General features: G+C 35.6%; 1 protein-coding gene across 4 annotated transcripts in view; it reads right to left on the bottom strand.

The window, feature by feature from the left end:
* Positions 1 to 23,549, bottom strand: part of FMN2 (formin 2) — a 370,776-nt gene that overhangs the window by 44,027 nt on the left and 303,200 nt on the right. Inside the window, exon 17 of one of the 4 annotated variants that reach the window (XR_005362164.1) lies at positions 21,483 to 21,538. The exons of the other annotated variants lie outside the window; for them this stretch is intronic. The gene's annotated coding sequence lies outside the window, so the exon portion shown is untranslated. The remainder of the gene's footprint in view (positions 1 to 21,482; positions 21,539 to 23,549) is intronic. 4 annotated transcript variants of the gene reach the window in all.

The following is a 23,549-nucleotide window of genomic DNA, read 5'->3' as shown; positions in this document are numbered from 1 at the left end:
AGAAAACTAGAGTAGAAAGTGTAATTTAAGCCTAAAGCAAGCAAAAGAAAAGAAATAAAATTAGAGCATAAATCAATGAAATTGAAAGTAAGAATACAGAAAATAAATCCAAAAGATGTTATTCCCCATCCCTTTTTCTCTTTTAAAAATCAATGAAATTGATTAACTTCTAGCTGGACTAAGGAAAAAAGAAAAGGTACAAATTAGTATTATAAAAATAATGAAAGAAAAGTTATCACTACCAATCCTATGGGCATTTAAAGGAATATTATGAACAATTCTACAAATTTGATAACTTAGATAAAATGAATCAATAGTTTGAAAGACACAAACTACCAAAACACTCATAAGGAAAAATAGATCATCTAAAGGCATATATATCTATTAAAGAAATTAAATCAATATTTAATAGCCTTCTTAAAAAGGAACCACCAGGACTTGGTGATTTCACTGGTGAATTCTATCAAATCTTTAAAGAAAAAAATGATAGCAATTCTCTGAAATCTTCCAAAATGTAGAATCAATTCCTAACTCATTCTATGAGCCAACATTACTTTAATACCAAAACAAGCTGCAGGCATAACAAGAGACAAAAACTATAAGCCAGTATCTCTCTTGAACACAGATGCAAAAATCCTCAATAAATATTATAAAATAGAGTTCAACAAGAATAAAAGGAATTATACACCATGACCCAGTGAGATTTATTCCAGTTATGCAAGTGAGTTCAAGATTCTAATTGAATTGTGTAGACTATCACATTAACAAACCAAAAAAAAAAATCATATAAATTGATGTAGAGAAAACATTTGACAAATATCTAACAGCATTCGTAATAAAAATCTTGGCAAACTAGGAAAAGAGAACTTCCTCACATTTATAAGGAACATCCTCAAAAAACTACCGCTAACATTATGCTTAAGATGAGAAGACTGAATGCCTTCCTTTTTTTTTTTTTTTTTTTTTTTTTTTTTTTACTGAATGCCTTCCTAAGACTGGGAATAAATTAAGGGCATCCACTCTATTACTCCTATTTCACATTATGCTGGAAGTCCTAACTAATAATAAGATGAGAAAAGGAAATAAAATGTATACACATAGGAAAGTAAGACATAAAACTATCTTTATTGGCAGATGAGTAGGTCTATGTACAAAATGCCAATGAACTTACAAAATAACTTCACAAAATTAATAAACAAATATAGCAAGATTGAAGGATATAGGTCAATAGATAAAACTCAATTGCTTTCCTTTTGTTTCCATTACTATCAGCACTGACCAGTTAAACCTTGAAAGTAAATAAATATATACGTAATATATATTATATATACATATATATTTTTTACTATAGAATCCAAAATGGAATACAAAGGTATAACATTAAATAGACACACATACACACCCACACACAAAGATCTAAAATAATTGATCAGCAACTTGTGGAATGAGGGTAAGAAAAGTTAAACAATTTGAAGATTGTATGTTATTTTGGAAAGCAGGAACAATATTAAATAAATTAATAATATTTGTTAATTTAAAGGTAATCATTAAAAGTAAGAGAAATAAAATGTATTCTTTCTATGGCTGCCATGAGTATACATTTTTCAGATCTCCCAGGTTTCCAAGTGTGGAAAACAAAAATGACCAAGGTCCCTCAGATGCATGCTCTGAAGGCAATCATTTTACTTGCACAGAAGTCCAGTAGTGCTTCCCAGCTAGTGAGTGGACATGGGAGAGATACGGATTCAGGTGTAATCCCAGTGGACAAAAGACTCCTCTAAAGGGCAACTCTGGCTCCAGAACTTCCTTTGGCTTTGCCAAAACTTTCTTGTAACTAGCACTGCAGCCTAAGATTTTTCTTTTTTTTTTTTTTTAATTTTATTTATTTATGATAGTCATCACACACACACAGAGAGAGAGAGAGAGAGAGAGAGAGAGAGGGAGAGGCAGAGAGAGAAGCAGGCTCCATGCACCAGGAGCCCGATGTGGGATTCGATCCCGAGTCTCCAGGATCGCGCCCTGGGCCAAAGGCAGGCGCTAAACCGCTGCGCCACCCAGGGATCCCGCCTAAGATTTTTCTGATCCATGTTTCCTTCCTTCCCTCTCCTCCACAGGGGTTGGATCTGCATCCAGGCCTAATAGCTGTCCCAGCTTTCTCTGGCCCCCTTCCTAGTATTCCCAATAAAGCCAGTCTTAGCACTTGTTTCTTGAAGAACCTAAAATAAAATAAGTAAGGCTGTAAGTGTCCTGAGAACACAAGCAGTGAAGTGGGGTTCTAGAATAGGCTCACTCACCACACCATTGTCCTGAGTGGTATGTGGGGTACAGACAGATCCCAATACAGTGATGGCCATGAACTGCAAAGATATCACCTCAGCTGAAAAAAATGTCCTGGTCTGGGAATGTCGTCACAGGTGTGATGATTCAAGCTGTTGATTATAAGGGGAGAACAAGGCCATACAGACAGTAGAGTTAGCTAACTACTGCTAAGTTGGATAGACACCCTGAAGAGGGATAAGGAGAGAGGCAGGGTGTTAATAAGCAATTAAAGACTGCCAGAGGGGATCCCTGGGTGGCTCAATGGTTTAGCACCTGCCTTTGGCCCAGGGTGTAATCCTGGAGTCCCAGGATCAAGTCCCGCATCGGGCTCCCTGCATGGAGCCTGCTTCTCCCTCTGCTGTGTCTCTGCCTCTCTTTCTCTCTGTGTGTCTCTCATGAATAAATAAAATCTTAAAAAAAAAAAAAGGACTGCCAGAGGGCTTCCTGGGTAGCTGGGAAAGGGGCACCTATCTCCTGCAAGGAAATGATAGACACAGCTGAGTAAGAAGAAGATTGAAGAATTAGAGTTGCGGAGCTCCAGAGATACTTCAATGCTCAGAAAAAAGTAAGTCTGCTAAGCTAATGTTGAGCCCTGGCTGGGAAAAATTGGATCCTGAAACAAGGGATGGAGATCCTTGAAACTCTTCAATGTTTGAAGAGGTAGCCCACTCTTCCCTAGTCCCTCCCTGTGCTAGAAGACACTACGAAAAGCAAAAAAAAAAAAAAAAAAAAAAAAAATTGGTGCCCTCAGAAGCTGCCTTGCCTCTTCTCTTAGCTGCTAGGATAATAATTAAGGTAAAAATTAAGGTAAAATCCCAGCATAACCCAGCTAGGGAAGTGCTAGACTTGAGAAAAGAAAAAAGAGATTATACACCCAAGGAGCTGTAAGAATTAGGAGTCATGCCATGGCAGGAGTCAGGTAGTGGCTCTTATAGTCCTAGAATAAGTGATGGCCAATGCAGAGGAAAGCAAAAATGGTGAGTTCCCCAGGCAAAAGGCAGAAGAAGGAATAAAGACATTGAGAGCAATAAGCATACCTGTATATATTGCATGGTCTAGAAAACTGAGCAAAGGATTTTTTTTTAATGGAAGGACAAGGCACTAGTAACAGGAGCACCAGCATCACTGAATAGTGCAGATGGTGCTCTTCTTTGTAGGTCTGGAGAGACAGGAGGAGAGGGTTATAGCTTGAACTCATTCATATCCATGGAGTGGATAGACCCCTGAGGTTAACAGGGGCCAAATGGTGAGGCTCTATGGCCAGAAGCCTGGGGATTGTGATTACCTTAGTAAAAGGCAAGGTAAGGGGCAGATATGGAAGCTTGACCTGCAAGGAAGATGGAGATGGTTAACAGATCATGTACCCTAAGGGAAAAAATAGGGCACTGCTTAAATCTACAACAAAGACAAGGGCAAGAATAGAGAAACAGGAGGATAAAGGAGGAGAAGTTGTTCCTGTTTTCAGAAACAACCCTGAAAAACAGCATGTAAGTATATACTGTAGTGATTCCCTCAGTCCTTGTCCAAAGGAATCGGCAGCCATCACTCAGGTGACTGCACACTAGATAAAGGGAAATATGCAGACATTTTGAGGACTATGAGACACAGGGTCTGCGCAGACACCCACAGCTTCACCATGGCCATTTCTACTAACGCAGGGGTTCACATGGCCAGGTAATAACAGAATCCTGGCTAAAGTATAAAGTTCAATCACACAGTCTCACTGAGCATACAATTGGGATGACCATACTAGAGCACTAGGAATAATCTGTAAATTGTTTTTTTTAAATCCATAAGGATATAGGAAGGTCGAAAGTAAATTGTGGCAGTGCCATAACAAATAAATATTAACTGAAAAAAAGTTGAGGTATATTTATATTGATGTTAGACAAAATAGAAATTTAGACAAAAAACATTACCAGAAAAAAAGGCAGCATTAAAAACAAGATTTAATTTATCAGGATGATAAAAAGCAACTTTAAATCTGTATGTACAAAACAAAAACATGTGCAAAATAATACACAGAGCAAACATGGCAAACTGTAAGAAGAAAGTGACATATCTACCATGTCTTCACTATCCATTCTCAGTAATTGACAGACAGAAGCAGGAAAAAAAAAAAACAGTAAAGATACTGCATATTTGAACAATTTTTGAGTCAGTTTAAAACAGTAAGCAAATAGAGAACATTATGCTTAACTCTGAAACATTGTATTCAGACTCAGCTGGTATATTTGTACATAATTGATCTTCTTCTGGGCCATAAAGCATGTCTCAAAAAATTCAAAGAATTAATCTCATACAGATAGTGTTCTTTTAAGTAACCTTTATATAATTAAAAAGCAGAAAAAAGAGACAACTTTTAAAATCTCTTACATTTTGGAAATTTAAAAATACACTTCTTTATAACTCCTGAGACGAAGTCCTAATAAGACCTTCACTGAAAGAACTACTAAAGAAAGTTCTTCAGAAAGAAAACAAGTTTAATCCAGAAGAGTGGAAACAGTTGTAAAAAGAGTCATTAAATACAGTTATTTGTTCAATAAATTTAAAAATAAATTCTTAAATGTTCATTTTTTTGTGTCTAAAAACTGGTGACTAAAACTAAGGTAGGAGAACAAACTATTCTTTGAATTGTTTGGGAGTAGAGAGAAAATTAAAGACTTCATTATCTGCTAGAAAGCCTATATTTTAAAGGTAACTACCAAGATACTAGAAATAAAATCAACAAATTTTAATCCAGCAAAGGGTCAAAAGGTAGAATAAAGACAACTTTTCCTTCTAGTAGAGGGAAGGAAAAAAAGAAAAGGAAAAAAAAAAAAAACCAAAAACCCCAAACACTTAAGCATATACTAAGTTGGTAGTAATAAATCAAAATATATCAACAATCATAACACATGTAAAATCATTTAAATTACCTATTGAAGAATGTCATTCAGAATGGCTATTTAAATAAAATCTCAGATACATGTTTACAAAGACATGTCTAGACCAAAATACCCCCAGAAAAATAAAAATAAAGATGAAAAAATTTATACCAAGGGAATATTAAAAGAAAGCTGGTAAAGAGATTCTAATATTAAGCAATATAAAATGTAAGACAAATAACATTAGTGGCAATAAAGAGGGACATTGTGTGATGATTTAAAAAAACCCCAAACATTCCACCAAGATAATAAAAATCACATAGTTTCAAAATATATAGTTTAAAAACATGGAATTAAAAGATAAAACTGAAAAAGTCACAATTATAATGGGAGATTATAATGGAGTCTTCTAAAAATTACTAATGATGTAGATTTAATAACTATAATCAATTTCTATTTTTAAAATGTTAGATTTCACTAATTTAATATACTATGGATTTGAAAAAACTAACATTATTTTAAGTACCATTAATAAAGAAAAATAAACCAATATGAGGAATCTTTATAGAAGAATCCCTCTCTACTACTTCCATGCATCATGAATCAAGACACCAAAGAGCTCTTATCAAAGGCTCATAACAAGATACCAAAAGCTTCTTTCTAAAAGCCCCACTGCAGAAAGGCACAGTAAGGAAACTTACTGTCTCAACTCAGGCACTAGGTAAAGAGATGAAACCCAAACCAATCAAACAAACAAACAAAAAACAACTTCATTGACAATCTGAATCATAAGCCAGACAGAAATTATGCAAGTTTTCTTGTGAACTCACACTACCAGGTCTCATAAAACAAATAATCTCAGACAAAAGCCAAGAATTTAATTTAAAGTGGTTTGGGGTTGACAATACCCTCAGTTGACTGGTGAAAACAAATTCGAAGCCCTCTGGAAGAAGTTGACAGGCCCACATCAATCATAAAATGCAGCCAACTGTAAGATGTATTCTCAGTTTCAGAGATACAAAGTGTGAAAAAAGTGTGCATCAGAAAATTGATAAATTATAGATTCACACACACAACTCACTGTGCACAAGGAAATATGAGTATTTACTAAATATGAGTATGTACACTAGTTTAAAAAGGAAGTCTTAATGGATTTTTAAAGAGCATCATACTGACTCGATTTTGACTGCAATGCAATTGACTGAAAATCAATAGGAAAATGACCGCAAAAAAAAAAAAACAAAAAAAAACAAATGAAACCCATACACTTGAAACAAACACAATGAATGTACACAAAAAAACTCATTACCTGAAGATGAAATGACAAACAACTTATAACTTAACAGCAATGACATATATTTTATTTCTAAATATATTTTTATATTTCTATATATATTTCCAAAAATATATTTTATTTCTAATAGGATGTAAAGTAGAACTTAAAGGCAAAGTTATAGCTGTAAATGTATGGTTTAAAAACAGGAAAATTTAAAATAAATGAATTATTCATTCAACTGACAAGTCCAAAAAACAACAACAATGGCCATAAATTGTAGAAAGATGGGATAATTAAAGGGTAGAAATGTGTGAAATAGAAAGAACTCCTCCTCCAAAGGGGCAGGAAAGGAGATAATAAACTAAAATATCTGGTTATTTTGCCAGAATGGTAAAATAGACAACTTTCCTAAAGGACTGGTCATGAAATTGTAAAAGAAGGCAGGAAGAAATATTAGTTAGGAACCTAAATACAGATACAATGAGATGGTGGATGGTGACAGAAAGATATTGAGGCAAGAGACCACTTTTTGTTTCTTTGTTTTTAAGCAGCTATTTCATGATAATAATGAAATAGGGGCATGAATGGCTGTAAGGGAGAAGGTGAAATCAAGCAGAAGGATCCAGAGGAACTGTCTGATGGGAAAAGACACTTCTAAGAAGAAAAGAAGACAGTTGTATAACAGAAAGAGGAAAGAATTCTGGCCTGGGGGATTTACTCTATGAAATTAGGAGTGGGTAAAATTATTAGGGCAAGCAGAACAGCAAAGAGAGAGAACAGAAGTTTAAGGAGTCTGGATAAACTGTGCAATAAGAGTGATCTGTTTTGTTTTGTTTTCAAAGATTTGATTGATTGATTGAGATACAAGAGAGAGCACTGGGACAGAGGAAGAGGGAGAGAGAATTCTAAGCAGACTCCATGCTGAGGGAGGCCCTTGCAGGGCTTGGTCTCATGACCCTGAGATCATGACCTAAACGAGACCAAGAATCCAGGTGCCCCTGAAACAAGAGTGTTTTGGGGAAACATTTCTTGCATTTGACAATCTCATAGTGGTGTTTTGAAAACAGGCACGTACCTTAAACTTCAAAGTTCTTATGGCAGTTATCACAGTCCTTACCTGTATTAATCACTGAATAAGTATGGACTGCATTGCACTGCAAACTTCAAGCCTACTTCTCATGAAAGGCTTATCATCCCTGTTTTCTAGGTGTCTTTACACATAATTCTTCACATTGAAGCTAAGGCATCTAATACATTCACTGTTTTGACTTCACACATACAGTGGAGATACTGTATAGAACCGATACTATAGGAATCATTATACACAGAAGAGAGATTTCCCAGCTCAGGTGGAAACTTCAGTATTAAATTTTTTCCCCCAGCTTTTTCTTCAGAACAGGGTATTTCATGGCCAACAGTACAAAAATCTTATTATGCCACATCAATGCTAATTCTCAGAATGAAGATGACGGTTTTAATTCCAGACATTTGTATTTAGATGTAATTTTCAGAAGAGACATATAGAATAGACATATAGACAACCACACTCTTTAGAAATATAACAGATTTCTCATCAGTCTTAAAAGTATACTACTATGCAGGGGTTCCACTTTTAGATGCAAGGCCTTCCTAACACAAGTCAAAATAATAGACTTATATGAGCATCACAAATACTATTTATGTCTGAACTCTCACTGACATAATTAAAGGCAATAACAGCCCATATACTTGTAAATAAAGTAATATCAGTTCAAATATCTCATATTTATATTTCACCATACAATTCACAAAGTAGTTTTTTAAAGAGATTTTACCTATTTATTTTGGGGGGTGAGGGGCAGAGGGAGAGATAGTCTTAAGCAGACTCCACCCTGAGCACAGAGCCTGATGCAGGGCTCAATCTCATAACCGAGGTCACAACTCAAGCTGAAACTAAAAGTTGGACACTTAACTGAATGTACTACCGAGGAGCCCTGTAATTCACAAAGTGTTTTAAAATATATTGCTAGTTTTATCTTTACATTTCTGTCAGCAAGGCAGGAACATGATAAGAAATGAGTTACAGGCTATTATTTGGCAGAATTAAATAGTAGCAAAAATGCTCACAAACACTAGTTCATTTTGGCTTTAAAATGTCATAACGCTGCAACTTCATAACAGACTACTTTCAACATTTAACATTTAACAACTTTTAGAGTGGCCTGAATTCCATTCTTGGCTTTGTGCTACTTCTCTCCTTGATACAGGGGAAATAATTTAACAGGAATAAAATTCTCTCTGTTTCCTCATCTGTAAAATGGGCATTAGTAATTCCCCTATCCTTTTCTCATAAGAACAGTGTGTGAAGTGGTGGGTTCAGGTCCCCAAGCCCTCCCATCCTTGGTCTCAGGTAGAGAAGATACAACCTTCATTTCTGTGACAATAGGAATTAGACATGTTAGAAAGCTCCCTTCACAGGCAGTAGCAATTAATCACAACCAGATCCATGGAAACCCAAATTCCACGGAAGTAAATTCAGAATCTGAGTCTGGAGAAAGAAAATAATAATAATCAAACAATATCTGGCATTTAAAAAATGTACTTTTGCTGCTCAGATAAATCTCTGCATTACTAGCTCAACAATATTTGTAAGATATTTGTGGCATGTGGAAAACTGCATAGCTTGTCATACTGAGTGGAATACCTTTTCTTATGAGAGTGAGCAAGGAGCCTCATGGCAGTTGTTGAGGTGGAAAACAAGCCCTACCACAGAAGTATCTGCAAGCTAATCAGATTATTTGGCCTCCTGACATTTTTGAAGACACTAATGCAGTTTGAAACATAAAGAAATATCCCATTTCTAGACCATCTGTTACAGGGCCTATCTCCTATGATTTCTGAACATATGAGAAAAAAGAAAGAGTGCCATCAAGGAGACAGCATTGTAAGGTAACATAAGCCACTGGGTAACTCTGACACCCTTCTAGTGTATTGAGCTTGAAGATAAACCCCCTATTTATTTATTTGTTTTCCCATTCTTTCTGATTCAGAGGAAACGAGCCCTTCTTCTCCCAAGAATGCCAGTCAGGATCTACTTCTATTGGCCATTCCTAGACCCATCTTAAGCCCAACAAATCCAGGAGGTCATGTCACAGTGGATGTGCTACCATATTCCCCGACAAATCAATGCACCACAGTCAACTTATTAACACTCACCATTAAAATAATTTAGTCAAGAAAGCACTCAGTTCTTGTGCTACTATTATGAACCTCCAGTCTACCTTTCCTCACTGACAGACAAGCTTGTTTTTCTAGGTACAAGCCCCTCCAACCTCGACTCCCTTTCTTCTTCTTGTACCTACATCCCATGGATCAGAGTCTGTAACACCAATCACTGACTGGCTCTACTAGCTCTATTCTCAAGTGCTCTGCTTCCTGCTTGTTTGGGAGTGGGGAGATATATTTATAGCCACACTTTCTTTCTCCAATATATTTAGTTGCTTTCTTTTTTTCCTTAATAAAAGTACAGCTTTCACTAGACGATCCCATGTCACCCATAATGTTTGGTGGAATCCTTACATTTCTGTCTCAAAACCCTCTCAAATTCAGGGAGTCAAGAAGGGATCTCCTTGTTTTTTGTCCTCCAGTGCCCTTCCCAACCACTGTTTCATCAGATGAGCCACACCTCACTCATAGTTACTCAACTTCTTCCATAATTCTAACTCCCTCACACCCAAGAGCAATTAGATCATAGCTTTCTTCTGTGTTGTGGCTATTGTAACAATTGTCTATCCTAAAATGTGGATTATCTCTCCAGTTACGGAGCTATATCTACATCTTCAGGTGTAGCAATCAAAAGTTATTTGAAAAAAAATATATATGTATATATATATATAAATATATATATACATATATATATATATATATTCCATCCAGTCTCTCCTGTCCTTTTGCAAACTTCTGATAAAAGTGGTCTACCCTCAGTTTTCACTTCCTTATTCTCTTTAGCCTACTGCAATACAGCTGCTGACCCAATTACTTAAACTGGGTCAAGACTCAAAACTATTTTTGATAAGGGTACAAATTGTTTTGCCATCACTAAAACAAACAGATACTTTGTTTTTAACTGTGGATCATAGTTGTTGTTGGGCTTTCCTGCCACCTTTGATTTACTAAGACCTCTAATACCTCTAATACCTCTCCTCTTTTTTCTTCTCACTGCTTTGAAGTGACCTCTTTCTCTAATATGTGCTCCTTCTCTAGTAGCACCTTGGATGTGATTTTTGTGTATGTGTGGTTTGGTCTTTTTTTTTTTTTTTTTTGTGGCCCTGATCATATGGGGACATCATCTCCTTGGGTAGTCTCATGCACTTCCATGGTTTCTGCTTCTGTTGGGTTATACTGATGATATACAAAGTGCAATCACTTCACTATCAGATTGTGATAGTGATATTACCCAGGCTACATTCCTGAGCCTCAGACTCAAATACTGAACCAAATAGTTATCATTTCTACCTGGTTGATTCATACACACCTAAAGCTTTATCCTATCACTACCTCAGTTTAGAAACACCATCTTAGTCCTCTACATCAGAAATGTGAGGATCATTCCAAGAGCAACCCCAGAATAGCACATGAGACAAAACAAAAACAAAAACAAAACAAAACAAAACAAAAAAACAGAAAAAACTCACCAACTTTCCAGAAGAGTAAAAAAGGCAACCACGAGGGCCTAAGAAGTATACACTTCTACACCACAACAGAGTTGAAACCTAAGTGTTCCTGTGAGAAATGCTGTAGGACAAACTTTACAAAGGGACTGCCTGCCGATAAGAATATTTTAAGACTTCTGAAAAGTAGAAGACAAAGAAATGATGCCTTTGGGTTTCTAAGAAAAAATGATTTTCAAGTTAGGACTCTATGTCTAACAAACTATCAATTAAGAGTGAGGGAAGAATACATTTTTTGAGATATTGTGTGTCTGAAAACATCATCTTGCAGATAACTTTCCTAAGAAGTATATACTCTAGAATGTACTCCCTCTTCAAAAAAAGGGGAGGGGGGTGCCCAAGAAGAAGAAAAACACAAAATCTGAGAAAGAGATGCCCAACAAAGGAGAGTAGCTGGCAACAGTCTCAGGATGATATCCGAGCAAAAAGCTCAAAGAAATCCATGCAGATCGAATCAAGAGGATGCAGACCTTCAAGAGGAAAATAAAAATAAATATCATAGTTTATTAGATCTGTCTGACCACATGGAAAATAGTATAGGGAAAGCCTTTTGGACATATGGTTAAGTGAGAACTAAGAATGAACTCAGAGGAAACTAAGCAAATGAAAAAAAAAATAATTCTAAACTTCAAGTGAAAAAAAATCATTTAAGAAAGAAACAACCATATCACACAATCTGATAGACCAGTGAATAATATTGAAATAGTGATATTAAGCAAACACTAAAACACTTAACTAAAAATTGCATGAAGGTTAGAAGAATAAAGAAATAAGATGGGGATAAGAGTGAACTAAAAGCTTATTATTGTAAAATAGTAGATAATGGCTAAGTTAATAAATAATGACATACCAGTAGGATATGATTGAGAATTATGGCAGAAAATATCAGAGGAAACAGCATAGGGAAATGTAGAGGGAAAAGGGGAGGGCAAGGCAGGAAGCTGCTGCTTTTTGTTATAAGCCTTGTGCGAATAATTGAATTTTTTCAAATATGTCTACACTTAAAACTGAGAGATAAAATTAACAAAAAATGGAATGAACTAGAGAGGAAGTATATGCTTGAAAAAATATAAGGGTAACAATAGCTGGCAATACTTTTCTAAACTAACTTGACTACTATGTATCCTCTGCAATTTGTTACTTAGTAGAACACCAACCAACAATGATTCACTTAGAAATAAGTAACAAAAATAGAAATAAACATTGATATTCTGAGAGTATGATGCTTACAAACCTCTCAATTCTAAACCCTATAAGTATTTCCCAATATTTTCTTCTTGTTAATGTTTCAATTTTAATGTTTATTTCCTTAATTCTTTTGCAATTTTTCTGTTTGATGACCTGAGGCAGAAATTCAGAAATCTGTATCTACTTCCCGCAGAACCTCATTATCCTAAGGTTAACTTCCCTTCTGAATTCTAGGACCTTGCTTCATCATTTCAAAACGTCTTCATTTTGCTGCTCTATCATTGTCAATTTTTTAGATTGCTAGATTTATTTATCCAGTGAAAAACTGCAAACAGAAAACTTTAACAGTAGTGTTTTGCTTCTAAGCTGTAACCTAAATGTCTTTTCTAGAATGGAATTAAGAAATAATTATTTTTAAAATGCTGGTACCTTTCTAACTTTTATCTTTTTTTTTAATATTAGCTAGCTATATAGCTGTCTCTCTTTTTTTTTTTCTAAATTATCAACTACTAGTGGGGAAGCAGGATATCTCACCCTTCACTCAATGTCCTTTAAATCTTATAATTAGCTAAATTTATTCTGTTATCATATGCTAAACATTATACTTGATATAAACTATCAAGTTCTGGATCCTGACATTTAGTTTTCTTTAAAATTAGATTTTTAAATTTTTTGTCAAAATAGTACTAGAGTAGCTAGTTACTGCTTTAAAAAATAAAAAAATTACTGAGGTATGCATTTCCTCATACTGCTAGTACATTTTGACCTTGAACTACGTATTAGATTATGGAGGGGAAATGCCATTGTCTTAAATCAATATAATATTTACCAACTGCAGATTTAGCAAACCAATAAAGACATTTATCACTATTTAACCTCTTACATGCCTTCCTTATTATTTGGCATTTCCATTAAAATACTGCAATGCAAGATAATTTATGGAGTTTATACAATTATTTCAATGCTGAATAACTGTGTGCACACGTGATCTGGGAGGACAGGGAAGGGATGCTAACCCCTACCTCCAAGGATTTACATTAGGAACTTAAATCCTATAATCCATTAAAACAGAATCTCACATTTTCTGTAGGCACTGTGTATGAAATGCCTTTTACCATTATGAAAATGTAAAATGTCCTATGCAAATGCATACCCAAACTGTAGAGGTTGCTTTTAAAATGAGGTTGAAATGCTGTAAGCCTACATCTGAGAACATGGGTTAGCCACTTAAAATAGCAGAGTTGATAAAAATACATATTTCAAATAAAGTTGAGAGGTTTGGAATATTATCTTAATTTATTCCTATCTAACCAGGAACAAATGGGATGCAACTAAAGGGAAGAAAGAGAGATAAGTTGCATGAGTTTTGAAAAAAAAAATGAAACCTCCATTATATGTTTGTAAATAAGAATAGAAATTAAAAGGTCTTTAACACAGATTTTAAAAGTATGTATGTCAAACTACAAGATCCTGTTTCTCCAGAGACATAACTGGAGGATTCTGAGAACCTTCAGAAACAAAAGCAGCTCAGTTTTAAGGGCAGATTTGGAGGTACAAAGGTACCTTTTTTCTTTTGGTTATACCAGATAGGTGACTTACAATTGAAATGTTAGAAACAATGATTTCTCTGGTTCTTATTTTTAATGAGCTTATATTTTAAGTTCTTTAAATAACTAACTACCTCTCTTACCAATATGCAGCCTCGTTTTCAGCTATCATTGAATAAGTGAAATGAAAATCAACTTTAAAAGGGTTAACTCTACATTTCAGGCTGTAAAAAATAACATGGTCTATGACACTTCTAGTTACTCAAACACCCTCATATAAGAAAAGAAAGAAAAGAAAAGAAAAAATACAGTAATTGTTGCAATGTCTTTAACTATCTCCAACTTCTGCTTTTCTCTCCCTTTCTCTATTTATTAAACTTATTTTCTGATCTTGTATTGCCTTTTCCATCCTATACTCTCCTCCTGGTGGATTCTTGACTGTGAGTAACTCAAAGTCAAGAGTCTTCTGGCCTAGTTTCTCTTACTTTTTTTAGATCTATCTTGAAAACCATGTCACATGTTCTCTTTTTATTTTTAACTTGATTTCAATACCTTCAAATCAAAGGATTTTTATTAATTCGGGAATTTTTCCTCAAAATACTCATGATATTATTTCTATGTAAAGACTACAAACAAACAAAAACTTGATGAATTATTTTGTAAGGTTATATTTTCATAACATCTAAAAATAATCCCCAGTCACTTTGGGAACCGTTTTAGTGGGTTAAATAATATACAATAAGGTTTGGCAACTTTCTGGAAGTAGAATGTAAAATCTACATCTATTTATGCTAATCTTGGGTTTTATGTGCCAATAATAATCTTACTCTTTCAAAACTGGTATAGATGCAAATTTCCACACCACAGTATTACCAGAGGGATTAAAATATATTTTCATTGCAAATATGCTAATGTTTCTGTTTAGGAGACTGTGTGACCAGAATTAGGAGTGTGACCTTGTGGTCTCACCCAGATGGGTTGATGCTATTTGGGGGAGGAAGTAGAGGAGCTGTGGAAAACTGTGGACCATTAAAAGAAATTGCTATTTGAAAAGTAGAAAGCTGCATACTCCTTGGGAAAAAGCTGTGTTTATTTTACACATACTACATGTTTAGCTACTGTGCTAAATACAATATTTATATGATCACATTGACTTCTCACAACAAATGAAGAAAAACCAAGATCTGAAATACTAATTAGCCTGCCACAGACCTGAAAGTAGTTGTTATCTTCCTCCTTGACATTTTCTGCAGACATATAACTTCAGAATATATACACTATGTCCCTCCTCCACTTCTGATTAAAAATCTGCAAGGTTAATGCAGCTATAATTTTTATTGGCCTCAGTCTATAACTATGTTGCCATTCAGAACAGATGATGAATAAACCAGTTGCAAAAATTCTTTTTCTTTTTAAGATTTTATTTATTTATTAGAGAGAGAGAGAGAGAGAGAGAGAGAGAGAACAAGCACAAGTAGGCAGAGCAGTAGAGGGAGAAGAATATGCATACTCCCCGCTGAGCAGGGATTTCCCAATGCAGGGCTCAATCCCAGGATCAATCTGGGATCATGATCTGAGCTGAAGGCAGACACTTAACTGACTGACCCACACAGGCACCCCTCAAAAAAATCGGTAATACTATTTTTACTTAAGTTTATCCATATCTGATAAAGGCAATAAAAAATGAGATGATTTAAGTGCCTTATGAAGTAGAAGTTCTCTCACACAGACACAAAATCAATTTATAAAAGCTCATTCATCATTTACAAAATTATCTCTTTTCAACCTTCATTTTCATATATTGCAAGTTATTAACTTTAGAAAACTTGCCTCACCCATAGCCCATGTTAGGGCAGCCCATGTCACCTGTCTAGGAGTCAATCAGATTCATCTTTTGAGAATTTGCAATAATCACAACAGAGAAAATTCAAATGTGAGCTTTTATTGGTAGGTCAATATGATAAACATTGTAAAGTAACAATAATATCAAGTAATTTTATTATGCTTATTCTGTGCAAGGCACTGTTCTACTATTCTCATTTTAGAAATACGGAAACAGAGGTACAGAAAGTTTCAATAATATTCCCCACATTAAACAACTTTGAAACAAAAAGGTAAACCTGGATTTGTTGAATACTCCACTATCCACCTGGCCAGGGGTGGGGACCCTGTACTTTCACCTGCTTCTTCTCCTTTCACCACCCCTCCGAGGCTGCTTACCTTTACTTGGACTCCAGAGGACTCTGGGAATCTCTTTGGAGGTGTGACTTAATTTAAGGTAGTTCTCTGTAATGTATAACCAAATGAGTCTTCTAATAACTATTTTTAAAGCAGATTTGTAATTTGCCTTATGAAATATGTATATAGATAAAGTCACCTAGAACAGTTTCATTTTCTCTTAATTTCATTTACCCATAAAAAATCTTTTTCTGGCATACCTGGGTGGCTCAGCACTTGAGCATCTGCCTTCAGCTTGGGTCATGATCCCAGGATTCGGGATCAAGTCCCACATGGGGCTCCTGCAAAGAGCCTGCTGCTTCTCCCTCTGCTTGTATTTCCCTCTCTGTGTGTGTGTGTCTCTCATGAATAAATATATCTTGTTTTAAAAAATATTTTTCTCCCTCTGTAAATGATTTTAGATTATTTTTGTTCAACTGTTTTTCTGGAATCTACCGTCCTAAAAGCATAGTTTCTAAAACCATACAACCCTAATGGAGTCATGATACTACAGTTAAATATACCTGCTAGCTTAAATTAACCCCTACTATTTCTACTTTCTATTTTCTAAAATACAGAACAGTGGTCAAAATAGCCTAATCTGTCTTTCTTGCATTATCTTCACCCTCTCTACCCCCCCTCCTAAGAACATAACCATCAGCTTCCCCAATGATAATATGGCGATTTCATTATTCTCCTTTAAACTTCTTTAGGAGTTTAGGAGTTTTAACTTTTATCAAGTTGGAGAATGTAGCTTCTGGAAAGACTTTAGTCGACACAAGGCCAAATAGATTTTTGAATATTGGAATGGAGAAGATCTTCCCAACTCTGCACAATAGGGTGAGTTTCTATTTTGAACTATTGGGACTTCATCAAGATAAGAAGCTTTTGCACAGCAAAGGATACAGTCAACAAAACTAAAAGACAACCTACAGAATGGGAGAAGATATTTGCAAATGACATATCAGATAAAGGGCTAGTTTCTAAGATCTATAAAGCACTTATTAAACTCAACAGCAAAGAAACAAACAATCCAATCATGAAATGGGCAAAAGACATGAACAGAAATCTCACAGAGGAAGACACAGACATGGCCAACATGCACATGAGAAAATGCTCTGCATCACTTGCCATCAGGGAAATACAAATCAAAACCACAATGAGATACCACCTCACGCCAGTGAGAATGGGGCAAATTAACAAGGCAGGAAACCACAAATGTTGGAGAGGATGCGGAGAAAAGGGAACCCTCTTACACTGTTGGTGGGAATGTGAACTGGTGCAGCCACTCTAGAGAACTGTGTGGAGGTTCCTCAAAGAGTTAAAAATAGACCCACCCTACGACCCAGCAATTGCACTGTTGGGGACTTACCCCAAAGATACAGATGCAATGAAACGCCGGGACACCTGCACCCCGATGTTTCTAGCAGCAATGTCCACAATAGCCAAACTGTGGAAGGAGCCTCGGTGTCCATCGAAAGATGAGTGGATAAAGAAGATGTGGTTTATGTATACAATGGACTATTACTCAGCCATTAGAAGTGACGAATACCCACCATTTGCTTCAACGTGGATGGAACTGGAGGGTATTATGCTGAATGAAATGAGTCAATCAGAGAAGGAAAAACATTATAGGGTCTCATTCATTTGGGGAATATAAATAATAGTGAAAGGGAATAGAAGGGAAGGGAGAAGAAATGGGTAGGAAATATCAGTAAGTGAGACAGAACAGAAAGACTCCTAACTCTGGGAAACTAACTAGTGGTGTTGGAAGGGGAGGAGGGCGGGGGGTGGGAGTGAATGGGTGACGGGCACTGAGGGGGGGCACTTGACAGGATGAGCATTGGGTGTTATTCTGTATGTTGGCAAATTGAACACCAATAAAAAATAAATTTATTATTTAAAAAAAAAAAAGAAAACAAAACTTTGCAAAAGGGTAGTAATTCTGTGATGCATTCTTTGCCCTTTACAATTATCAACCAAAATTGAAAGGAAACATACCAAACTCTGAGAGAGAAGGTCCTGAAGTCCTCCTATTCAGAATACACAAAAGCTAACAAAAATGCTCAGGAGAGACTAACAGGAATAACTTTCTATAAGTGACAAAAGCCAGCAAATCTGCACCAGATGTCATAGGCACCCACATTATTGAAAATCAATGGATTTTATAAAAATTTAAATAATGCAGCCACAGAGAAAATCCCTTTGTACAAAGAAAAGTGCCACATCTAAACTTTACAACCTCGCCTGAATTAAAGGTATGGAAAATGGAGTCTAACACTGAGTCTAGGAAGCCTTCCTCCTATGAGCCTCCAACTGCTAAACGTTCTAGCAGGATTTGAAGTAGTTAACTAGAAATCCAAATTGGGAAATAACAAACTCCAACTTTGTTTTACTTTATCAATATTGTTAAGAGAATGATGTAATTGTTTGGGGGTTTTGCAAAGACATTCCATGTCACTTCAGTTTTAATACCAGGCTGGAGCCTGCCTGGTCTGCCAGCATAAGCCAGATAAACACAGACCTGTAGTCTTTCTATTCATCTCCGGATAGTTACTCAGAAAGATTCTGGAAAATATGCCTATTATGAACTAAACATTTCACTTTTCATTTTATCCATGTGCCAGAAGTCCATTCCTTGGATAAACACTTTACAAACTGACACTCTAAAAGTCACTAAACATGATAAAGTATGTGTGCATCATTTCAGGACTGATTAAATATTTTCTCTCCCATGACAAATGAACAGTTACATACTATATGAAAAGATTGGAACCAACATTCCTTTTCTTTCTTTCCTTTATTTTGTCTCTATTTTGCACGAAAGATTAATTTTCCATTTCAACTCATTCGTTATGCAATCTTGGCTTTGGTAAAATACCACTCAAGCAATATTACACGCAGAAATAGTATTTATTTTTTTAAACATGTGATTGAAAATTCTTTCACAAATGTGCTTTCTTCCCCTACTATTTCTCAGCTTTTATTACTGGTTGTTTCCAATTGCCTTTGTTATTATTTATATTAAATGGAGGAGAGAGGGGAACTAGTATATTCAATTTAAAAATAAAAAAATATTAGTAGTATGAGGTACATTAAGTGTATGTTAAAATTATACAGTCATTCTTCATCACATCAAAATGCCAAACTGAAGCACATTAATTTATTAGTTCTGAAGTATGATTATAATCATTGCTTTTCTAGTTAAATTTACTGTTATCTCACTTATGATTAGAAGATTAGTTACATTCTACTCTTTTTCCTGTCTTTAGCTCCTGGGATAGCATTGGGGACTTTCATTCTGAAATACATTTTAAAAACAGAACTTTACATAAAAATTTCAGTAGGATATATGTCCTGTTGAAAAATATAAACATATTTGAATCAAATTTTTTCATTTGTAAAAAAAATCACATACTTTCTTAAAAAATAAAATATTTCCTTTTAAAATAAAGAAGTGCTACAAACAAGTTACTTTGTTTACTATTATCCACATAAGGTGTCACAAGTTAATTATATCTTTCTCACCTTTTTTTTACTTTATCTGGAACTCCATATAAATTAACTGACAAAGGTAAACTATCTAACGTAATAGTTATAATCCAAATTTTATTTTTGATCATTTGTATCTGCTTTATTGATGCCAGAATAATAAATTTAGTGAAACTACAGGAACTGGTAGCTGAAACAAATTGTTTCTAAAATCTGCTCTTTTTCTATTTCAAAAGCCAGTTTCACCATAAAATATGTATTTTACCAGTGGAACATAATAGTAAAAATTCTAAGAAAAAATTCAAGCTAGTCACAATTTACAAAAAAAGGATCTCTGAGTATTAGAAACCAATCTTATAACTCCCACTCTCATTATTCTTTAAGTAGAGATTTAAAGGAATGGCCACTTATTAGACAAATCCAGAATCTCTACATTCTCTGCTTGTGAGCTGAGACAGACACTGAGTAATTCTGTGGGAAAATAAAAACAACATATTTGGTCTGGTAATATTTTTCCACAATTGAAGAGAGCGCTTATGTTAATTAAAAATAAAATAAAAGCAGAAGCTGAAATAAACACATACAGTATGTATGCAGCCAATCTCAACAAGATTCTGCTGAAACCCATCTTGTAATACAATACGATAGTTTGGCTTGCCCAGTGAAATCATCTGAAGATGAGAGTGTTCATCCATTTGTATTTGGGTTTTGGGTAATGTTCAAGAATCATCTACTCAGTTGTTTTACTTTCTGAGAGAATTGAAGAGTTCAAACTATTTATTCAAAAGCCATACATTTTTGTTATGTGAAATAGGAACACAGTCCTACTTCTCAGATTCATAGCAAAAATGTGTGAGTAAACAAAAAAATTAGCATATAAAACTATGTTAACAAATGGCACATGAAAAAAAGTCTGATTTGCTTTAAAAAATTTACGAACCATTGTTTCTTTTGAATATTTTTATTTATTAAGGAAATTATAAAATGACCTAAAAACCCCATAATATTCCATTATAGAAAAAATTCTAATTAGTATCTTGATAAAAGTTCACTTAAACATTAAACTAAGAGCCCAGACTTCTTTTTTTCTTTGTAAGTACTCAAATATAAAGATGAATTAGTATACAATTCCTTTCAAAGCATGCTGATTCAGTTTGCCTAGTTCACGAACCATTCTCATGAATACACTTTTCTAGTAAAAGCCTCTTACTGGCCTCACTTGAGGGAACTTGAGGAAACTTTGTATATTGCAAAGAACAAGCAAGGTATTCTGTTCCTACAGCCCTAGAACACAGAAGGAAGAATTGGGTTATATACCTTTTACAAACAAGGAAGCTGAGGTCCAGGCACTGGTGGTTTTTCCAACTGCAATTGTAAGGTAGAACTGTCAGGACCCTGTCCACCACACTGGTTTGCCTTCTTTCATAGTAACTGCAGTGAGTGTGTGGAATGCTAAATTGCCTCAAAAACTTTGAGAAACAGAAAAGTTCTATCACAATATGATCTTCAGGACACTTAGAGCCCAACTCAGTTATCACAATTATTTCTAAATGATTCTCAACTAGTTCTAAAAATAAAAGCATATACATTTGTCACTGATTGTCACAGGGCCTCCTGTGATAGGGTACAAAGTAAAACTAAAATGTCTTATGAAAAAAAAAAATGTCTTATGTTGTAATAGCATCGCAGAAATAAAAACAGCACCTCACAAAGAAATTCCTCTGATGAAGATGCTTCCAATATATTCATACAACCAAGCTTTACTGTATATTCACTGCCTCAAGGTCAGGAAAATGAAAAAGTTCAGCTTTGTTGGTACTTAGACATGCAGACCAAGTAGAATTAGTGTGTTTATATACCATCTTACCTCCAAAATGGATTGCAGCTGGCTTAATAATATGACACATAGAACATAATAATAACCTGTAATAAACAGAAAATAAAGGAAGAATGGGAGACTGAGAAGCTCTCTGCTCAAATACATATTCCTGGCTCTCCTCTCCTTCAGAGCCTTGCCTAGGCAACTCAAAGAGATCAAACAAAATATAGAGTTGGCATTTCATTTTAAATTTAGGGTTTTTTTTGGGGGGGTGGGAGTGGGGGATAGCCTAGGTAGAGGGATTTCTTCACAAAGAAACACAAGTACAAAGAAACTGTAAAAGCCTGAGGCCTTGTGTTCCCAAGAAGTTTATACTGGTAGAGAGAGCCCTTGGAGCTAGGAATGAGAAGGGGGGAGGCTAACCAGATGGCCAAGGCCTCATAGCTGGGAAGGAGACCCAAGACTTGAGAATTTCAGTCGAACTCACCATTCCCTCAGCTGCAGGAGAGGAGGCAGCCAACCTGGCTGAGTGAAACCCCCTTAGCATGTCAGGAAGAAGCGCTTTTGACTGCTTTCATACAGTTCTAGGAGAAGCCATGAATTCCACAGAGTCTCGTATATTCCAGACTGCCAGGCATGTGTGTGATTTTATTTTAAGCTTAGCTTCCTAAAACCTGCCCCTGGCTCAGAAGAGCTATCATCAGCAAAGGACTGGTCAGAGGTTACACTGAAGCCCCTAGCGCCTGAGAGGCTTCTATCATTTGCTGATGGGTCTGAATACATCCTGGAGAATGTTCTCAAGTCAGCTCTACACCCTCGTCTGATGGCTCATGAGGAAGTGCCACCTGGGAAACTTACACACAGCCTTCCCCACCCTCGGGTGGACTGCAATCCCAGGATGATCCTATCTCCTTCCTGATTCTGTCTGTTAAATCATTTTGCTTGTTGCTCCTTGTATCCAGGAGCTGTGAGTGGCCTCTTAATTACTTTACACTAAGACCTCCATTGTTTCAACAAACATTTAGCCATGGAATTCTCCTCTGTCCCAAATACAGTCAGTCTTCTCAGATAGAGCTGCAGATCTCTGGGCAGGACCTCTGTGTCTCTGCACAAGAGCTAAAGCTGGAGATGAGAAAGTGGCCCACTTGTCCTAAAGTGAGACTTCTGTTCTACAAGCAGGAGCTGAGATGGGTAGCCCCTACTCATCTTGGCTTGCACTTCTTGGTGTATACAGAACCCTCATCCTAACAGGCAGCTGGAGCAAAAAATTGGGGGCCCAATATTCTTCATTTGCCACCCTAGGGAGAGAGCTTACACCTTGCAGATGGGGGCTGGGTTAAGGAAAGGAGCCCCTCCTCTCTACATCATTCATCTAGAATAGAACTTCTACAGTACGCTGCAGCTAGCAGGATGAGCAATGTTGGCAGTCTGCTGATCCTAGGGTGAAATAATAGACTGGTACCTAGGACAGACTACCTGCTTGGATTAGAGTTCTGAGAGCAGTTTCCATAAGATCAAACCTTGAAAAGAATGGGTTGTGGCTTAAATGCCACAGACTCGCACTGTTCTTGACAAGATTTAGTAGATTGTCTTAAATGAATGATTCTCCATTTGCTGGATGAACATTTTCTCGAGCTGTTAAATGATTGTTTTAGATTATTTTCTCCAGTTAACTGTTCATTTTTTGGGATGGGAGTTCATTCTGGAAGTCAGTCTCCTAAGCTCAAGTATTTTATCTTATTTTCAAGTATTTTAGTAAAATCTATATGACAAAGGAGTTCTATATATATATTTATATTATATATATATATTACAATTTTTATTATATATATATATATTTACAATCTAGGTATTGTTTCTCTTATTTCACAGATAAGGACAAAGATTCAAAAGTTATGATAAATCCTTGAAGCCACAGCACCAGCACTTTGGGGTAAGTGCAGATACACAGAAGTGATACCAAAATCTATGTTCTATAACCATATGAGGCTGCCCAATGTCTGATCCAGTGGAGACAGTAAAGAACATAAACCAAACAAATAAATACAAGGACTGAGTCTGAAATCTGTCTGTGGTTTCTATTACTACCACAAAATTTTTCTTATCTCTAATTAA

This window comes from Canis lupus, chromosome 7, assembly GCF_011100685.1.
Source record: "Canis lupus familiaris isolate Mischka breed German Shepherd chromosome 7, alternate assembly UU_Cfam_GSD_1.0, whole genome shotgun sequence".
Lineage (NCBI taxonomy): Eukaryota > Metazoa > Chordata > Mammalia > Carnivora > Canidae > Canis > Canis lupus.
The sequence above is the reverse complement of the archived record's forward strand: the minus strand, read 5'-3'. Positions and strand labels throughout refer to the sequence as shown.